This window comes from Euprymna scolopes, chromosome 5 (assembly GCF_053919585.1).
Source record: "Euprymna scolopes isolate OS-2025 chromosome 5, ASM5391958v1, whole genome shotgun sequence".
NCBI classification, from domain to species: domain Eukaryota; kingdom Metazoa; phylum Mollusca; class Cephalopoda; order Sepiida; family Sepiolidae; genus Euprymna; species Euprymna scolopes.
In genome coordinates, this window is record NC_136486.1 from 137,548,181 (window position 1) to 137,567,214 (window position 19,034).

A 19,034-nucleotide genomic window follows, 5' to 3' on the forward strand; every position below is an offset into this window, starting at 1 on the left:
CAGGAATTTAGTGCGGAATTGGTAAATTTATCGAAGTCGGGAACAATATTGGAATCATCCCATCAGAAATATATATATATATATATATATATATATATATATATATATATATATATATATATATATATATATATATATATATATATATATATATATAATTACAAAACTAAAATTATCTTGTAATGAGTGATGTAACCCACTTTCCGGTTTACGACATCCGGTTGCGCATGCGCGCAAAAATATTAACCCACATCAACGTAAACAAATAAACACACATCGTTTCTTTTGCAGATTTTTACCTGCGCACTGAAATATTAACGTTATCATTTTGAAATTATTATTTAATATGGGAACAGTGGGGGGTGTTTTGCAACTATTTTATTACAACTATACTGCCGCTATTTTCTTATAACTAAACTACTTTAACCCGTTGACGAATGTAAGAACAATTGTAGTAAAGCCAAAACTACTACTATTACTACTCTCTATCCGTCCCTTTTCCTTCATTCCTTCCTTCTTTTTTATTTTTGTTTACATTTCTAGATACAAAATAGTTGTGTGAGAAATGTGAATTTGTTGACACATTTACTAATCTGTTTCAATATTAGTTTTATTTTATTTTCTTTATCTAGGTTGTATTTTTTGTTTCAGATTTTATTAATTATTTTTTTTAGAGTTAAAGTTTCTATAACTTATTTGAAGTATTCCTATATGGGCTTTTCATTCTTATATTTCTCATCGGTAGATTCATGTGCGTTTTTGGCTGATAAATGACTACCGTCGCCGTTCGATTCGTAGGGAAGTCATGTTTAATTATTGATTTTTCAGCGATTATTCGGAAAAATAGGTAACTTTACACGAATAGGGAGGATTTTTTTTAATGTTTGAGTGACCCGTCCGTGATTTTTCATTGTAATATACTTTCATAGAAATGTTTCTGTTATGTCCAAAAAACAACTATTTTCTTTACGTCACAAGTGTCACGCTCATGCATGAATTCCATAGTTAATATAACATACTGACCCAACAGGTCACTCATAGTCTTGTCTAGTATATATATATATATATATATATATGTATATATATATATATATATATATTTTTGCGTTTGCTAAAACAGTTTCATCTTTAATGCTAAGCAATTATGCACGATGTAAAAAAATGTATCGGTAGAAATGAGAGTTTAATAGTTATAAGGATCAAATTATCCCATTAGAACTAACAAAATGAATAATTAATTAATGAAATTCTTTTTTCTATTGGATAAATTAGTTAAACCGGAATTTAGTGGCCCGTATATCTAATGATACGTTCGTTTAATAATATCTAATGATGCATGCCTCAAAACGTTCGTTTTAATTATCGTAAAATAGAAAAGGTAGTCCTAGCAATGCAGTGGTTTTCCGGCAACTATTAAAGAGCTTATTAAAACTGTTGATGGAATAATAATAATAATAATAATAATAATAATAATAATAATAATAATAATAATAATAATAATAACAACAACAACAAGCGGGACCTGTGGAAATTCCACAGCAGCATTTTTCATATGTAATATATTGTTGATGGACATGCTGTAGGCGTTCTATTCAGCATGAATGAAGGCACAATCATATTATTCTAGTTTTTTAATTAAAAATGTACCGCCCCCTTACTAAAATAATAACTTTGATATATTTTCTGGGCTGATTATTTCATTACTAACATACCGGTCAATTAACTCACATTTTATCATTTTTCATAATTATTGAATATTTTCCCATGTTCGACAATAATTTTGCATAATTTCAACACACATTATCGCCTGCCCCTTTACTAAAATATTAAATTTTATATATTGTATCGACTGATTATTTTATTAAAAAAAACACAACTATTAATTAACTCACATTTCATCATTTTTAATAATTCTTGGATAGGGTACTAATTTCGACAAACATTTTTCATCATTTAAACTCACCATATCGCACACCTTTCTAAAATAATAACTTTTATATATTTTCTAGGCTGATTATTTTATTAAAACACACACATCAATCAACTTACATTTCATTGTTTTTCGTAATTCTTGGATATGTTACTAATTTCGACAATATTTTTCATAATTTAAACCAACGTTGTCGCCTAACATTACTAAAATAATAACTTTGATACATTTGCTGGGCTGATTATTTCATTACAAACACACTAATCAATTAACCTCCATTTAATCATTTTTCATAATTCTTGGGTATATTACTAATTTTGACAATCATTTTTCATAATTTATACCAACATCATCGTCCCTTTTAATAAAATAATAGCTTTGAAACATTGCCTGGGCTTATTATTTTATTACAAACACACTAATGCATGAACTAACATTTAATTATTTTTCATAATTCTTGGATATGTCCTTATTTCGACAATCATTTTTCATAATTTTAACTCACATTTTCGCCTTTCCCTCTTTACTAAATAATAACTTTGATATAGTGTCTTGGCTGATTATTTCCTTACAAACCCACCAATCAATTAACTAATATTTCATCATTTTTTAGTAATTCTTGGATATGTTACTAATTTCGACAATAATTTTTCATAATTTAAGCCCTCCTTATCTTCTTTCCCTTTACTTATATAATAACTTTGATATATTGTCTAGGCTGATTATTTTATTATAAACACACCAATCAATTTAACCACATTTCGTCATTTTTTGTAATTATTGGAAATCTTACTAATTTCGACATTAATTTATAATTTAAACACTCCTCGACGCCCTCTCACTAAACATTACTTTGATATATTTTCTGGGCTGATTATTTCATTAAAAACACAACTATCAATTAACTCACATTTCATCATTTTTCTTAATTCTTTGATATGTTACTCATTTCGACAATTATTATTATTAATATTTTAATCCACATTATACACTTACTCACAACAACCATAATAACTTTGATATATTAGAAACTGTTTAAAAGATGTCTGATATTTGTTAACTGATTTACTATATTTTTGCCATGCTAAATCTAGAAATAACATCCATGTTGCTCTCGGAGGTCAAATTTTTTTGTAAATTGGAATTTAAAATTATGCGACTTATATTTTTTAAAACAATGTTTTCAAGATTTACTAATGCTGTTTCAATGGCAAAATGTCAGTTTTTATGATGAAATTGCTGTATTCTAACAAAGAATCATCTACACTTCATGTACAGTAAATGTCTGTAAAAATCAAAACTTAATGTTTGATTTATTACGGTCTAAACTTTCGTTTTTTTAATTGTCGCGAATGTTTTGGTGCTTGCACATTTCTTTTAAAATTCCAACAGTAGTCCGCCATCATAACGATGTCCCACCTTCCCAGGTAGCGTGATTCCATTTCTCTCAAGTCCTGGTGAAAGCGCTCTCCATGCTCATCGCTTAAAGAGCCAATATTTTCGGGAAAGCAGTCCGTGTGCGAGTACAGGTAGTGCATTTTTATGCTCATATTGCAGCCAACGTTCCTAAAGGCCACTAACATGTTTGCTACTAGATCTTTATAGTTCTCTGCTTTTGTGTTGCGTAGGAAATTCATTACGACTTGAAAAAAGCAATTCCACGCTTGTTGCTCAACAGGATTCATGGTCTCCTCAAACGTTGGAGAGTTTTTGATCAACTGCTTAATTTGAGGACCATCAAAAATACCAGCTGTTAATTTTTCAGTTGACAAATTGCGGAAGGTTTTCCACAGAAACTGAAAACACCGTCCATCTTTATCCAGGGCTTTTGTGAATTGCTTCATCAAACCGAGCTTTATGTGCAGTGGCGGAAATAAAATACGTACCCTGTCAACTAGAGGCTTGTTTATCAGATTTTTTGCTCTACAAATTGCAAGCTCTTCACGTACTGGCCATTCTTTTTTCACATAATGTTGAGTACGATCCCTACTATCCCAGAGGCATAAAAAGCATGGGTATTTGGTAAATCCAGACTGTTGACCAAGCAAGAAGTTGACCATTTTTAAGTCAACGCAAATCAACCATTTATGTTGGTCATAAGAAAATTTTTCTAGGACGTACTTAATTGCTTCATGCTGTTCTTTTAATGTTGTCGAATGTGCCAATGGCACAGATGCAAATTGATTTCCATTGTGTAACAACACACATTTCAAAGACCTTTTGCTGCTGTCGATGAAAAGTCGCCAGTCATCTGATTTGTATTCATGTACGCCGAGATGTTTCAGTAGCTCTACTATGTCATTGCAATAGAGAAAAATATCTTAAAAATTCCTGGTGCCTGGTACGGAAGAAACTTACCTTAACTTTACCATTTAGCATGTTCTTGTCTTTTAAACGAGATGCAAGAAGTTCGGCAGAGTTTTTTGGCAAATTTAAATCGCGAACAAGATCGTTTAGTTCATTTTGGGAAAACAATTTTGGCTGTTCATCATTGTCATCGGGAAAAGATACATCATGATGATCATCGGTAGTGGTAATGCTTTGAGTTTCATCCTGGCTACTGCTGCTTTCTTCAATACTTGTATCTTCAAATACAGGTACGGGAATTTCTTCACTATGAGGAGTAGGGCGTATAGCTGACGGCAGATTGGGATACTCCAGTGTTGTGCGATTTTTTCTGTTAACCCCTATGACATTGATAGCACAAAAGTAGCAACCGGTTGCATGATTTGAAGGCTCTCGCCAAATCATGGGGATGCCAAAGTTCATGGACTTTCGCGGGCCTTTGCTCCATTGACGGAGATGCTCTGTGCATCTTTTGCAAACAATGCGAGGTGACCAACTTTTGTTTTGATCGCCGAGCTTCATGCCAAAATATGCATAATAAACGCGCTTGATAAAGGTGGTGACAGTATTGCGATTTGGTGCAAGTGTGTATTCACCACAAACATAGCAAAAAACATCTGGCTTATTTACACACATTCTTCGAGTCGCCATTGTATACCCGAAAAAAAAAATAAAAATTCAATTTGTGTACGTTGTCTCCATGAAATTTAAAGTCCGTATCAAAAAAAATCGGCACAATTATATCTATGTCCTGCGAACAGTTTTAATCGCACAGTAATGAAATAATTTGACTCTGAAACACACAGAACCAATACGTAAGACTTACCTTCTCGTCTGCTTTCATATGTTGGTGTGTTTTAATAACAAGTTTTACCACTGAATTCCCGTATGGGCCAAATAAATTCTTATCTTTAAATATCGCATAATAATCGCAAATTTAATCAAAAATTGTTTATTCAAATGCTTTCTTCTTCGTATTGCTAGTGCTAAAAAATTTAAATTTGTTCAGTAAACAGTAAATGGTCAATATTCTTTTGTACCTTTCTCGGGTATTTAAAAGTTAAAAAAAATAGAAAATTAACGAGAGCTTAAAATGTCAACCTGACCCAGCAAAAAGAGTGTTATTTTTGGATTCAGCACATCAAAATTGTCCAAAATCAGGTTACAAAACTAAGACACCAAATTTGCTGTTGACCAGTGTTATCTGGGATGATTATTTCATTTAAAACACACCAATCAATTAACTCATATTTCGTCATTGTTCATAATTCTTGGATATGTTACTACGTTACTATATGTCGACAATCATTTTTCATCATTTTAACCCACATCATCGCCCCTCTTACTAAAATAATAACTTTGCTATATTGTCTGGTCTGATTATTTCATTGCAAGCACACTAATGCATTAAATAACATATTATCATTTTTCATAATTCCTGGATATGTTATTAATTTTTACAATTCTTTTCATAATTTGAACCATCCTTATCACCCTTTCTTACTTACATTATTACTTTGATATATTTCTTGGGTTGATTATTTTATTATAAACACACAATCGATTAACTCACATTTAGTCTTTCTTCATAATCCTGGAAATATTACTAATTTTCACAATAATTTTTATAATTAAAAACCCACATTATGCCTCCCCCTCCTACTTATATAATATATTTGATATATTGCCTGGGCTTATTATATCATTACAAACACACCAATCAAGTAACTCAAATTTCATCATATTTCATAATTCTTGGATATGTTACGAATTTCGACAATAATTTTCACAACTTTAACCCACTATGTCGCTCCCCCTTACTTCAATAATAACTTCGATATATGTCCTTGGCTGGTTATTTCATTACAAACAAATAAATAAATTCTGTGTATTCTCATAGTATATATGCTTCACCTATCTTATCCAATCCCGGATGACGCTGCATATTCTACTAATATATACCTTTCACCTATCTCATTCGATCCCGGGTGACGCTGGGTATTTTGCTACTATATGTTTTCCACCTATCTCATTCAATACTGGGCGACTCTTTCTGATAGTATATATTTGCACATCTCATTCAATCCCTGGACAGACTTCATGTTCGCCACCCCACTGTTGATAATATATATTAAATAAAGTAATTTTTAATCATAAACTATTTAAGCCATTTCCGGGACCGACTTTATATCCCAAACCTATTGTTAAAAATATATATGAAATAGTGTAATGTCTAAATTGTAAACTGTTTCCACCATTTTCGGGACTGACTTTATATCCCCAACCCACTGTTAAAAATATACATGAAATAATGTCATGTCTAAATAGTGAACTGTTTCAGCCATTTCCGGGACTGACTTTATATCCCCAACCCACTGCTAAAAATATACATTAAACAATGTAATGTCTAAATAGTAAACTGTTTCAACCATTTCCGGGACCAACTTTATATTCCAAACCCACTGCTTAAAATATACATCAAATAATGTAATGTCTATATAGTAAACTGTTTACACCATTTCCGGAACCGACTTTATATTCCAAACCCACTGCTAAAAATATACGTGAAATAATGTAATGTCTAAATAGTAAACTGCTTCAGCTATTTCTGCAACTGACTCATAATCTCCACCCCACTGTGTAAAATATACATGAAATAAAGTAATATATAAATCCTACTGTTAAAAATTTACATTAAATAAAGTAATTTCCAAAACGTAAATGGTTGCAGCCATTTCCGGAACCACCAGGGTCGTTTTTTAACGTGGAGAAAACTCTTCCACTGAGAGAGAAGAAATTGAAATGTAGCACCTGAAGTACAGATACTACACTTTGATCTAAGCCAAAAGGCCAAGAAAGCCACATCATTTTTATTAGCTTTGCCTCACAGCGACACCAATTTTTTTTTAATGGATTCACTTTCCTGATAACGGACGGAGCGATAAGCGTAATGATGATGAGGATGATGATGATGATGATGATGACGATGATAATAATAATAATAATAATAATAATAATAATAATAATAATAATAATTATTATTATTATTATTATTAATATTATTATTACTACTACTACTATTATTCTGATTTCGTTTATAAACGTCTATCTGGAAAGAGATGGGATTCATTTCCAAAGGATTTCCCTTAATTCCGACTTCAAACCAGTAGCTTCAAAGATTAAGGGTTTTCCTACGGATATTGGTGGTACCTACAATTGCAGAGATCTGAAGGCCGCTTAACACATCGGGAATTTGTAGTTTTTTCAATTGTCCTTCCTGACGACTTTATACTACTGCTAGTGTACCAACTACGACCGGGATTCACTTTTCCTCAAAACCCTGATCGATGGCCAAGCATTACTGGTAATCCGTCAGTTATTCATGCACATACATGTTTCCAATGTTTAGATCCAAAATTAGTTTGCTAGAGACCGCAACAACGGTAAAATCTTTGGAAATACGACCTCTGGCCGGCAAATTCTCGAAGAAAAACCGATTAAAAAGCTTGCTGCATATCTTTATACCTTTTATCTAAAATGTCAAATATTTAGACCCAATTTTGTCTTTATTGTCTGCTAGAGACCACAAAGATCAAACTTTTTAAACTTTGACCACTTGGAAGGCAAATTTTCAGCATAAAACCGATTGAAAAGCTTGACCTACCCCTGAACACACTTTATTCAAAATTTCGACTGTTTAGACCAAAATTTGGCGGAGATATTTGGTAGAAACCGCAGAGCTAAATTCTTTACAAAACTTAGTCCCAAATTATGACCCCTCACTCTCTATATTTTGGGCTCAAATAAAATTATAAAGTTAAGTTCCTGTCCAACTAAACTATATCTAAAATTTCAAATGTTTAAACTCCAAATTGGCGGAGGAGTTTTATAGAGTTCTCAAAGGTCTAATCCTCGAACTTTGACCCCTTAACTGTCATATTTCTATCCGAAAACCGATCAAAAACATTTTCCCAAATCTCAATATTCTCATGTAAAATCCCGAGTTTGTAGACCAAAAATTGACAGAGTTATTTGGTAGGGAGGTGTAACCACACCCTCAGACATTTTCACTTTTATACATATATAATATATATATATATATATATATATATATATACTTGTTTATACTTATATATATATATATATATATATATATATATATATATATATATATATATATCTATTACTAGCAAAAGTACCCGACGTTGACTGGGTTCAAAAACAGCCTACAGAAAATGGACTCTGATTTATTAAAGTATGATAGGTTTTGAAAAGGAAGGCTTGTAAAGAGATAGCTTCGAATTTGGGGGTATAAAAACCAAAGAAAAATATGATGAAATTAAAAATAAAATAGATAAACCCCATAATTTATTATACCATACCTGTTCACACTGAAATACTTATCACAATAATCTGTGGATCTATATTAAAAACACCTTGTTACACTTTGTGACATATTTCCATTCTATGGAGGTCAACGCGAACGAACACCTCATAGATATGAAAAGTATGTTAAAGTTTTTGCCTAATTCCATCTATGGAGCCCAGGCGCGAACGCAGACCCAGCAATTTTATTATACCATCCCTATTTAAGTTAAAGCATACTTATCAAAGTATTTTTACGTAGATCTATATCAAATCGTTGTTTTTTTTTAAATTTTCATTGTTTATTTCCATACTTGGACCAGGCGCGAACGCAAACCCCACAGTTTTAATAAACCACCATTCTGCCAGATCAAAAATACCCATCCTATGTGTCGATACATCTTCTATCATTATATATAACCAGTTTTTTAAAATAGTCAACCATATAGGAGCCTATTCGTGACCAGGCACACACACATACACAAAGACATTCAGCTTTATATTATAGATATATATACTTATATATATATATATATATGTATATATATATATATATATATACTGATATATATATATACTGATATATATATATATATATATATTGATATATATATATATACACATATATTCTGATATATATATATATACTGATATATATATATATATACTGATATATATATATTCTGTATTATATATACTGATATATATATATCTTGATATATATATATATTCTGATATATATATATGTATTCTGATATATATATATATATATTCTGATATATATATATATTCTGATATATATATATATATATTCTGATATATATATATATATTCTGATATATATATATATACTGATATATATATATTCTGATATATATATATATATATTTTCTGATATATATATACTGATATATACATATATTCTGATATATATATACTGATATATATATATACTGATATACATATATATACTGATATATATATATATACTGATATATATATATATACTGAGATATATATATACATATATATATGTACTGAGCATATATCTTTCTCTTTCAGTCATATTAATTAGTTTGGGCACCAAATCATCATTTCTATTAACAAGTAAATCATGCTTTTACACTTTATCCTATTCCTAAACTTACTAAACCATATCTAACCATACATTCCTTAACTTACTAAACCATATCTAACCATACATTCCTAAACTTACTAAACCATATCTAACCATTCATTCCTAAACTTACTAAACCATATCTATCCATACACTCCTTAACTTACAAAACTATATCTAACCATACATTAATTCGTCTCTCTCAATCCAATGCTGTTGCAAATTTAGCTGCTTCCACTGTTTGAAATTTTACCTATTCCCCTCTCCCAGTAAAAATGAAAATGGAAAGCATAGTAATGCCCTTTTTTAACCACGTCTGCGGAGTGATTATTTTTATTTCTGTAGATATTAACCTAAATACCCGATTTTTTCAGTAGATATTAATCTAAATAACCAATTAATATTAACTACCCATGCGGGGTCGCAAAAATACCTGGATTAGGGCCCAGGCGCGGGGCAAACCCTCTCGGATCTGATGGACCCGTAGATCTTTCCAGGTAATTCGTCTAGGAGAAGGAAATCTCTGAAGCTAAACCTAGGGGAGGGAGGCCTCATCTGTCCTGGACGACAACATTCCTAGAGCTGGTGACTCAAACAAATCACCGGTTGGCAAATCTAAACTGCTTAAGGAGGAGATAGGCTCTGTCTATTGCCTGGCTTTCATACTCCTTCTTTGTCTATTGGCCAGGCGTAGAGGTACTATCACAGGGATTCGTCTGAATCACCCAGTGGTTTACCTTGTTTCCTAACTAGGGCAATGAACGCCGCTTTTCCCCGCTCCCGCCATATCCGATCCCCCTAAACTGGACACAGTGGGGTGCTTAAGTGTCATATATGACGGTGCAGTTAAACTCGGCTGGCTTTGCCTAATGGATTAATGGTTCCGAATTGATAGTTCCTGGCTGCTGTTTCCGACTGATAGTACAGGTGCCCTAACTCTTTGGTAGCGCATAGAGCGGCTGTTCCATCAACAGTTGTATAATATCGGGATGTTTGTAGTACCATGTCGCGCATGGAGAGGGACCCTGCACTCATCTCCGGTGGGCTTTCATGATGCCACAATCCTGTAGGTCAGGACAGCTGATGTTTACATGTATTGCATGTCTGGTATTCTACAAAACCACTTGTCCAACACCCCCTCACTCACTCACCCAAACTGAAACTTTTAAATTAAATAAAATGAAATGAAAGATCAAGACAAGTTACGTTTAAATCAGGACCAAACTACAAGGAAAACCAACCTGCCTCCTCCCTTGAGGCTTGCAGTTACGAATTACCGTGGGATTAGAACTAACTTAGATGATGTTGAATCATTTCTCCTTGTAAACACCACGGATATCTTAGCATTAAGTAAAACTAACCTTCACTCCTCCATTCCCTCTAACCACTTTAATATGCCTGGTTATCTCCCACTCTACCGTAAGGACTCGGGCAGACATATGCATGGGCTTGGAGTCTATATTCGTAACACCCTCCCCCTGACTAGAGAAATAACACTAGACTCAGACGACCAGGCCTTTATGTGCTTCAGACTAAATATGCAACACAATATTCGCTACTTGTATTTTCTCTACCGCTCTCCTTCAACCCAAGACTGTACCCTAGTAAACAAAGTCTCAGACAGCATAGATATAGTACTCTCCCTCGATACTAGCGCACAAGTACATGTATTTGGAGATTTTAATGTCCACCACAGTAATTGGCTAGGATTCTCTAATCACACAGATGTAGCTGGTAGCACAACACATAGCTTCTCTATATTCCATTCCCTATCCCAGATGGTTACATTTCCGACACGTTTCCAAGACCAGCAAGATCAACATGCCTCACTTCTACATCTCTTTCTGACAACGGTTCCCGATGATTGTACAAAAAATGCCCACAGCCTACTCGGGAATGCTGACCACGCTGTGATAATGGTAGAAATCACCCTAAATTCTCGCCTTAAAACTGAATACCCACTACTCAAAACAACGAGGTATTACAAAAAGACTGATTGGGAAGCCATCAGGGAACTCATCCGAGATGCCCCATGACAAAATATATTTACTCTTCCAGCGGAACAGTGTGCAAATGAGACCACTGAATGGTTCAAAACTGCTATTGAAGCACATGTTCCCGCACGGAAATTCTATAGCAAGCCCCACTCTCCCCAATGGTTTACGTTTGCTTGTGCAGCTGCCATTTGTCAAAGGCAGCATGCGTTCCGCAGATTCAACCGACATAAGTCCATCTAAAATAAACAGAAGCATATAGAAGCTAGAAATAATTGTAAGAGAGTGATAGAGACAGCTAAGACAGATTACTCTGAAGCCAGCAGAAAACGCATCGAAGCACACAAATTAGGAACCCGGGATGTTTGGAAAATCTACAACAGCGTAGTAAATAATGAGCAGTCAACTATTCCACCACTATCAAACAATCATGAGGTTGCTTGCACGGCAATTAATAAGGCTAATCTGCTTGCCAGTCGGTTTGCCTCAAACTCCACAGTTGACCCGGTACACCACTCACTCCCTGATTTTCCTTTGCGAACAGACGCCCCACTAGAGGATTTGAAAATCACCTCTTCTCAGGTACATGCTATTATAAAAAACCTAGACACCTCAAAAGCATGTGGACCAGATCTCATCCCGGCTGTGCTATTAAAAAAATTCTCTGCCGAGGTTGCTCCAGTTCCCTCCAAACTTTACAATAAATGCCTTAACGAATCTTGCTTTCCCGACTGTTCGAAAACCGCTTCTGTGGTACCCGTCTTCAAGAATTCTGGTGAAAGAACTGACCCACTAAATTATCGCCCCGTTAGCCTCCTACCGGTTTTCGCCAAAATATTTGAGTCCTTAGTTAATCAAGCCCTAGTTAGCACCTAACATCTGCTAAACTCCTGATTGACAAACACTATGGATTCAGGCAAACCCGTTCAACAGCAGATATTTTAACTATAGTTTCTGAACGTATATACCGTTCATTGGACAAAACAGGGGAGGGTAGAGCGGTGGCCCTTGATATATCTAAGGCTTTTGACAGGGTATGGCACAATGGTCTTCTAAGGAAAATTAGATCATATGGAATCACTGGAAGAATTCATAATGTAATTAAATCCTTATTAATTAAGAGAAACATCCAAGTTGTCCTCGACGGTCGTACATCTAAACAATATGACATAAATGCGAGAGTACCTCAGGGGTCTATCCTTGGACCTCTATTATTCCTGATATTCATAAATGACCTCCCTGATAAAATTGTATCGGAGATGGGTATATTTGTCGATGACACCACACTCTATAACATATATGAGGGGAAAACAAATGAACACATATCTAAGGAAATGGCAGAAACACTAGAGGATGGCCTCGAATCTGTAGTGGAATGGGGACAAAAATGAATGGTCACACTCAATGCTGCTAAGACTAAGCTTGTTTCCTTCAATAACTACAAGAAACCTTCTTTATCACCAATAGGAATGGCCAAGAACACGTTGCTTGAAAGTACTTCTTTTAAACTCCTCGGCCTAACGTTTACAGGGAATATGAACTGGAATAGATACATTGAGCGCATTGCCAAGGCTGCTGCAAGGAATGTTGGCTCCCTTAACGGTGCTAGAAAACTACTAAATTAATTATTTCAACATTTATACAAAACGTGACTTATGTGCTATTTGCGCAAAAGTAACACCCATTCTGGTCGCGTTTGAAGTAAAATTTATTTGATTGTATATTTTCCGCAGTTACCTAAACAGTAACGAATTCTTGAATTACTAGAATTACAAAGGAAATGCTATAATGTGTCAATATATTTTTCTATCCTAAGCCCAGCAATAATTGTGATACTTTACGAATCAATAAAGCAAAGATAAGAATATGATTCAATATTAAGATGGAAAATCTATTATTGCATCGTAAATCGTGTGATCCAGTTGGATAAACTCTTTGAAATCTAAATTAGAATTCAGAAACAATTTACAATTCATGCTTGGATAAAACAACCCGATACCGTAAACAAGGCAATGATCTCAGAACATAGCATTGAAAAGAATTGATATAGTTGAATGTTAATAGTTCTGAAACACGCTATACAAACGTGACAATGTAGATGGGAAAATATTGGAAATCATACTCTCAAATATCGCGCTTTATTCATTTTCTTGATAAAGCTAACTATACTCTGACATATACTTACATTTTATGGCTAAAATCACTGTCACAGACACACAGACAAACGTACGTACACACACATATATGTTTGTGGTTTTAATAGGAATACATATATCTTATTTGAGCGCGTTTTGGGGGACTTAGTAAGAATTGGATGAGAATTCAAGTGCTTGTCATAGATATGCTACTACATTGTATGTTTAAATTCATTCAACTTATTTATTTTGTACCAAATAGTGTTGCTTTATATATCTCAAAGACAACAAAGTGTTGAATTCGTTAGCTTTTAGCACGTTGTGTTTATTAAATCTATTCCATTAATGCAGGTCCATATGGATAAATAAACTCACAGTTCTCTTATTTGACCTTTATATATGATTTTTTTACAAAATATAATACTTACTGATAATTGTAAGTTTCTGTATGTCTATTACTGTTGATTAAATCCGAATTTAATGGCATTTCTTCGCAATGTGATCTTTCAGGTGCAACTTTATTACAAATTACGAAAGTTACAAACGGTTGGGGTGACCCATAAATCAATGAATGGCTAAGCACCTGGCATAAGAACTTGGCGGTATTTTTTTTCATTTGTGTTAGATTTTATTTTTCTCTATTAAAAAGTGAAATTTTCTGTTGGTTTGGTTGTTTATGATACGGCATAATCACGTTGACTCACCGGTTCTCGGTGGATCACCGAAGGTAAGAACCGTTGAACCTGGCCAGTACTAAATGGGTGACCATTTGGGATATTCAGGTGCTGTATGTGTTCTCCGCTCATATCGGCACTGTTTCCAGTCGTCTTGGTCTTCTCCTTTCCACTGGACTCAGGCAGTGTTAATTCAGGAGAGGTGTGGTTTGAGATTGCGGAACTCTTTCCTCACAATTACACGCGCTACTGACCCTAAGGTGTGTCCTTTGTCTTTCAGGATTGAACGGAAGCCGTGGGGTGGGTGGGTGTTCATGGAGAAAGTAAAATATACTTTCTGAGTTACCATTCTTATCTGAGTAATGCCCGATGTTTGAACTATTTTTAGTTTCCTGCTCATACATTTTTTCACAATCTTTAGTTAAGTTGTGAAACGTTGAATGTTTTGTTGGTAAGTACTACAGGAGATGCCATATAGACTTATAAATTATGCTTTCTTGTTAAACAATGTTTCAATAAAATAACTGAGAGTATTATATGTAACGGATTAATTAAAGTCAATATTTGTAAACAATAAGCAACCACCCACTTGATTTGCCTTGTTATACGCAGTTTATTTTATTTGAAATCGATGGTTTTACGAACTAATACTAAACATTCCTGGACGCTAATACTTACCAATCCCAACAAATGAACTGACAATAATTTTCTTTTTGTCATTGATTTTAATAGCCGTTATTTCTGAAATAATCAGAGTTTTTTCTTGCGTTCAGTAATAATAGTCTGATTAACATTTATAAAAACTTAAAAAAACATACTACATCAAACAAAAAAAAAAAAAACTAAGACTGTATTGATTTTTTTTCTCTGAGACGCCACAAAAATTATTTAAAGTATTACAATTACTTGTTCAACGAAAAGTTATATATATATATATATATATATATATATATATATATATATATATATATATATATATATCTTTGATCATACATGTACTGTAATGGATTTAAAGTTAATGTGTATAAACATTATATTGTTATCTGCATAGGAAATAGAATCAGAATCGTAATGAACGAGCCTGGAAATGTTTCTTTTTTGTTTGTTTTGATATTTTAAAAATCTGTAAGCGCGGAGAATGCCCGGAAGGTTTCAAAAACTAATTCTAAATGTCAAAATTATTATGGGTAATCATAGTGATTAATTTGCGACATAGAATTGTATATTGTTAAGAAAGTAACTTCAGAACTTACATATGATTTAATATAAGTATGTTTATACTTTGGAATATATATATATATATATATATATATATATATATATATATATATATATATATATATTTATATACACGAGGGGCGTGCAATAAGTAATGCCCCTCACCAACTTCCAGTTGTCTGATCTAGCTGAAATTTTGCATGTGCAATTATATAGATCTCTAAGTGTCATGTGGCAAATTACAGCTCTGAACTAATTATGGTTTCTGTTTTACAGGTGTTTGAACTGAGTCAGGTGTGAAATGGAGTCTGTTGAATGCCCAGCAGTGATCCGGTTTTTGTATTTGAAAGAACGCACACCACAGGGGACTTTTGATGAAATAAAAGAAACTTATGGTAATAATGCCCCGTCATATGACCTTGTAAAACGCTGGCATCGTGAATTCAAACATGGCCTGAAGTCTGTGGAAACAGCTCCCATACCTGGTCGCCCCCCTTCTGCCATTGATGAGGCATCTGTCCGTAAAGTTGAGGCTGCCATTTTGGAAGATTGGCGTATTAGTATTCGCCAAATAGCCCAGGATGTCAAGATTAGTACAGGGTCTGTGGAAACTATCATTCATGACCATTTGCATATGCATAACGTGTCTGCCAGATGGATTCCCAGGTTGCTCACACCATTCCAGAAGCGCGAACGCGTCGAGTGGTCAAATATGAATTTGGAGATTTGCCAAGTAGATTAGTCCAAGTTTTTCAAAAGACTGACTACAGAGGATGAAACCTGGGTCCATCACTATGATCGAGAGACCAAATCCCAGTCAATGCAGTGGAAGCACTTGGACTCACCAGCTCCAAAGGAGGCAAGCGTGCAGCCCTCCGCTGGCAAGGTCATGCTCAAAGTCTTCTGGGATAGGACGGAGTAGGGATGACAGATTTCCTGATAAAGGGTACCACAATTACAGAAGCCTAGTATGCTTCACTTTTTAGGAAATTAAGAGAAGGTATCAAAATCAAGAGGCGGAGCAAGAACGGCAAAGATACCCTCCTCCTGCAGGACAACGCTCCGGTCCACAATTTGTATGTCGCCAGATCAGAAGAACGGGAGTGTGGTTATGAAATCCTTCCCTATCCTCCTTACTCTCCTGACCTTCCTCCCTCTGACTTTTACCTCTTCCCAGCCATGAAGTTGATATATGAAAGGAAAGCGTTTCCCAGATGATGCAGTCTTGATTTCTGAAGTCACGTCGTGGTTGGAGGAACAACCTGGGGGTGTTCCATAATAACGGTCTCCAGAGTTGCATCAGATAATGAGAGAAATGCATAACTCTGGGTGGTTCCTAGGTAGAGAAAGACTAATAACTGTGCCAAGTTCCGTTGCTCTACTGCAATGGGAAGTTGGGCAGGGCCATTACTTATTGCACGCCTCTCGCATATATATATATATATATACTTATTTAGTATAACAATTATTAACTACCTACAGAGAGATAGTGTTTCATCCTTTCGTGAATCATCAGTGCAAGGTGTCACGATTTACACAGATCGATAGATTTCAAACTTGCAACAGAAGACATATCTGATTCTCTTAGCAAGAATTAAATCCATTCAACCACTGTTAACAGCGAGAAATACTGTTAAAATTTTAACATTTATTTTAAATGTGTTATTTACGTCTGTCAGAGTGATCTAATCATAATAAGATGATATTGCATAAGAGCTAAATTGATCAACTTTATTTCAACTGAAAATGCTCAACGATAAGAAACGAGTTTCTTAAAGGGGCTAACATTATTATTTACTATAATAATTATTAATTACCTACAGACACTAGTCTTTCATCCTTTCGAGAATCAGCAGTGAAGGGTGCCACGATTAACACCGGTCGATAGATTCGAACCCGGCAACAGAAGCCATCTCTGATTCCATTAGCAAGGCTTAAATCTATTCGGTCACCATTAACCGCGAGAAATACTGTTGATATTTCAACATTTTTAAAAATTTTATATATTACATGGGGATCACCACTCATCAAGACCTGGAAACCACTCGGGGATAAGGGTTACTTTGTGTGCAATAAACAATGGGATAATGTCGTTGTAATAGTTGGTATTGGAGATTTGATAAAGTGTCTTACTTAAGGGGACGATTAATCAGGAATTGGTTTATGTTGGACTTGAAGACATCCAAGTTGTAGCCAGGTTGAAAACAGGCAAACGGAAGCGAATTACACAGGCGTGCACTTCTCAGAAAAAAAGCTATGCTCATGGAATCTACGTTTTGATTTAGGAACAGATAAAGAGTGGGGGAAATTACTGACAGCTGTTTTAGCTAGACGGGTGTTTATCGTGAAGGATTGGCGACGGGGGACCAGAGATTGGAGCTCGGACGAGCACTTGCCATTGAAATAACAATAAAACAGACAGGCTCGCAAACGAGTATTTTGTGGGAAAGAGGTTGCAGGGAAGGGAAGAGAGTATCCCCACTAAGACACGAAGTTTATTTTGTACTTTGTCAAGGCAGGATAGACTATTTTTAGAAGCTGCAGCCCAGATGTGACAGCAGTACTCCATTTCTGGACGTACTTAGCTTTTATACAGATAGAGAATTGCATCAGTAGTGAGATATCTTCTGGAGCGGTAGAAGGATCCCACCATTTTCCAGCGGCCCGCGCAACAAACTTGATATACGTGTTCCATTTCGGATCAGGAGTAAAGGTAAACCCAGAAGCTTGTCAAAACATGAAGCCTTCACAAGACGAGAGCCATCCATTTTAATTGATGCTAGGTGAGGAACAAAGCGTTGATGATGTAAAGTTAGGAGCTTTGTTTTAGATGCATTAAAAGTGACCAGCCATCTCTTCCCCCACTGAACCACGCGCTCAAGATCAGAGGGGAGGGAATCACAGAGAGCTTTGTCATTTACGGCCTTTGATGTGTTGCCATAGATGGTCGTGTCATCAGCAGAGATGTCGACGAATGATTTAAGTAGGTGTTTTGGGAGATCATTGATGTAGATCAGGAAGAGAGTATGGCCCAGGATGGACCCCTGGGGGACTCCACCATTAATAATGTGGGCCTCTGATATCTGTCCATCAACCATTACTCTTATGAGTCTATCAGAGAGAAAGGATTTAATTATTGAGAACACATTTCCAGTTATACCGTAGCTGGAGATCTTGTGAAGTAGGCCCTTATGCCAAATCGAAGGCCTTATATATATATCAAGAGCAATTGCCCTAGAAAGGAAGCGTTGGTCG

The 19,034-nt window shown here is 34.7% G+C and overlaps 1 pseudogene; it reads right to left on the reverse strand.

Annotated features, from left to right (window-relative positions):
* Positions 1-6,958: 6,958 nt before the first annotated feature.
* On the reverse strand, positions 6,959-7,139 carry LOC145277282 (U2 spliceosomal RNA; annotated as a pseudogene).
* Between the last annotated feature and the right edge of the window lie 11,895 nt (positions 7,140-19,034).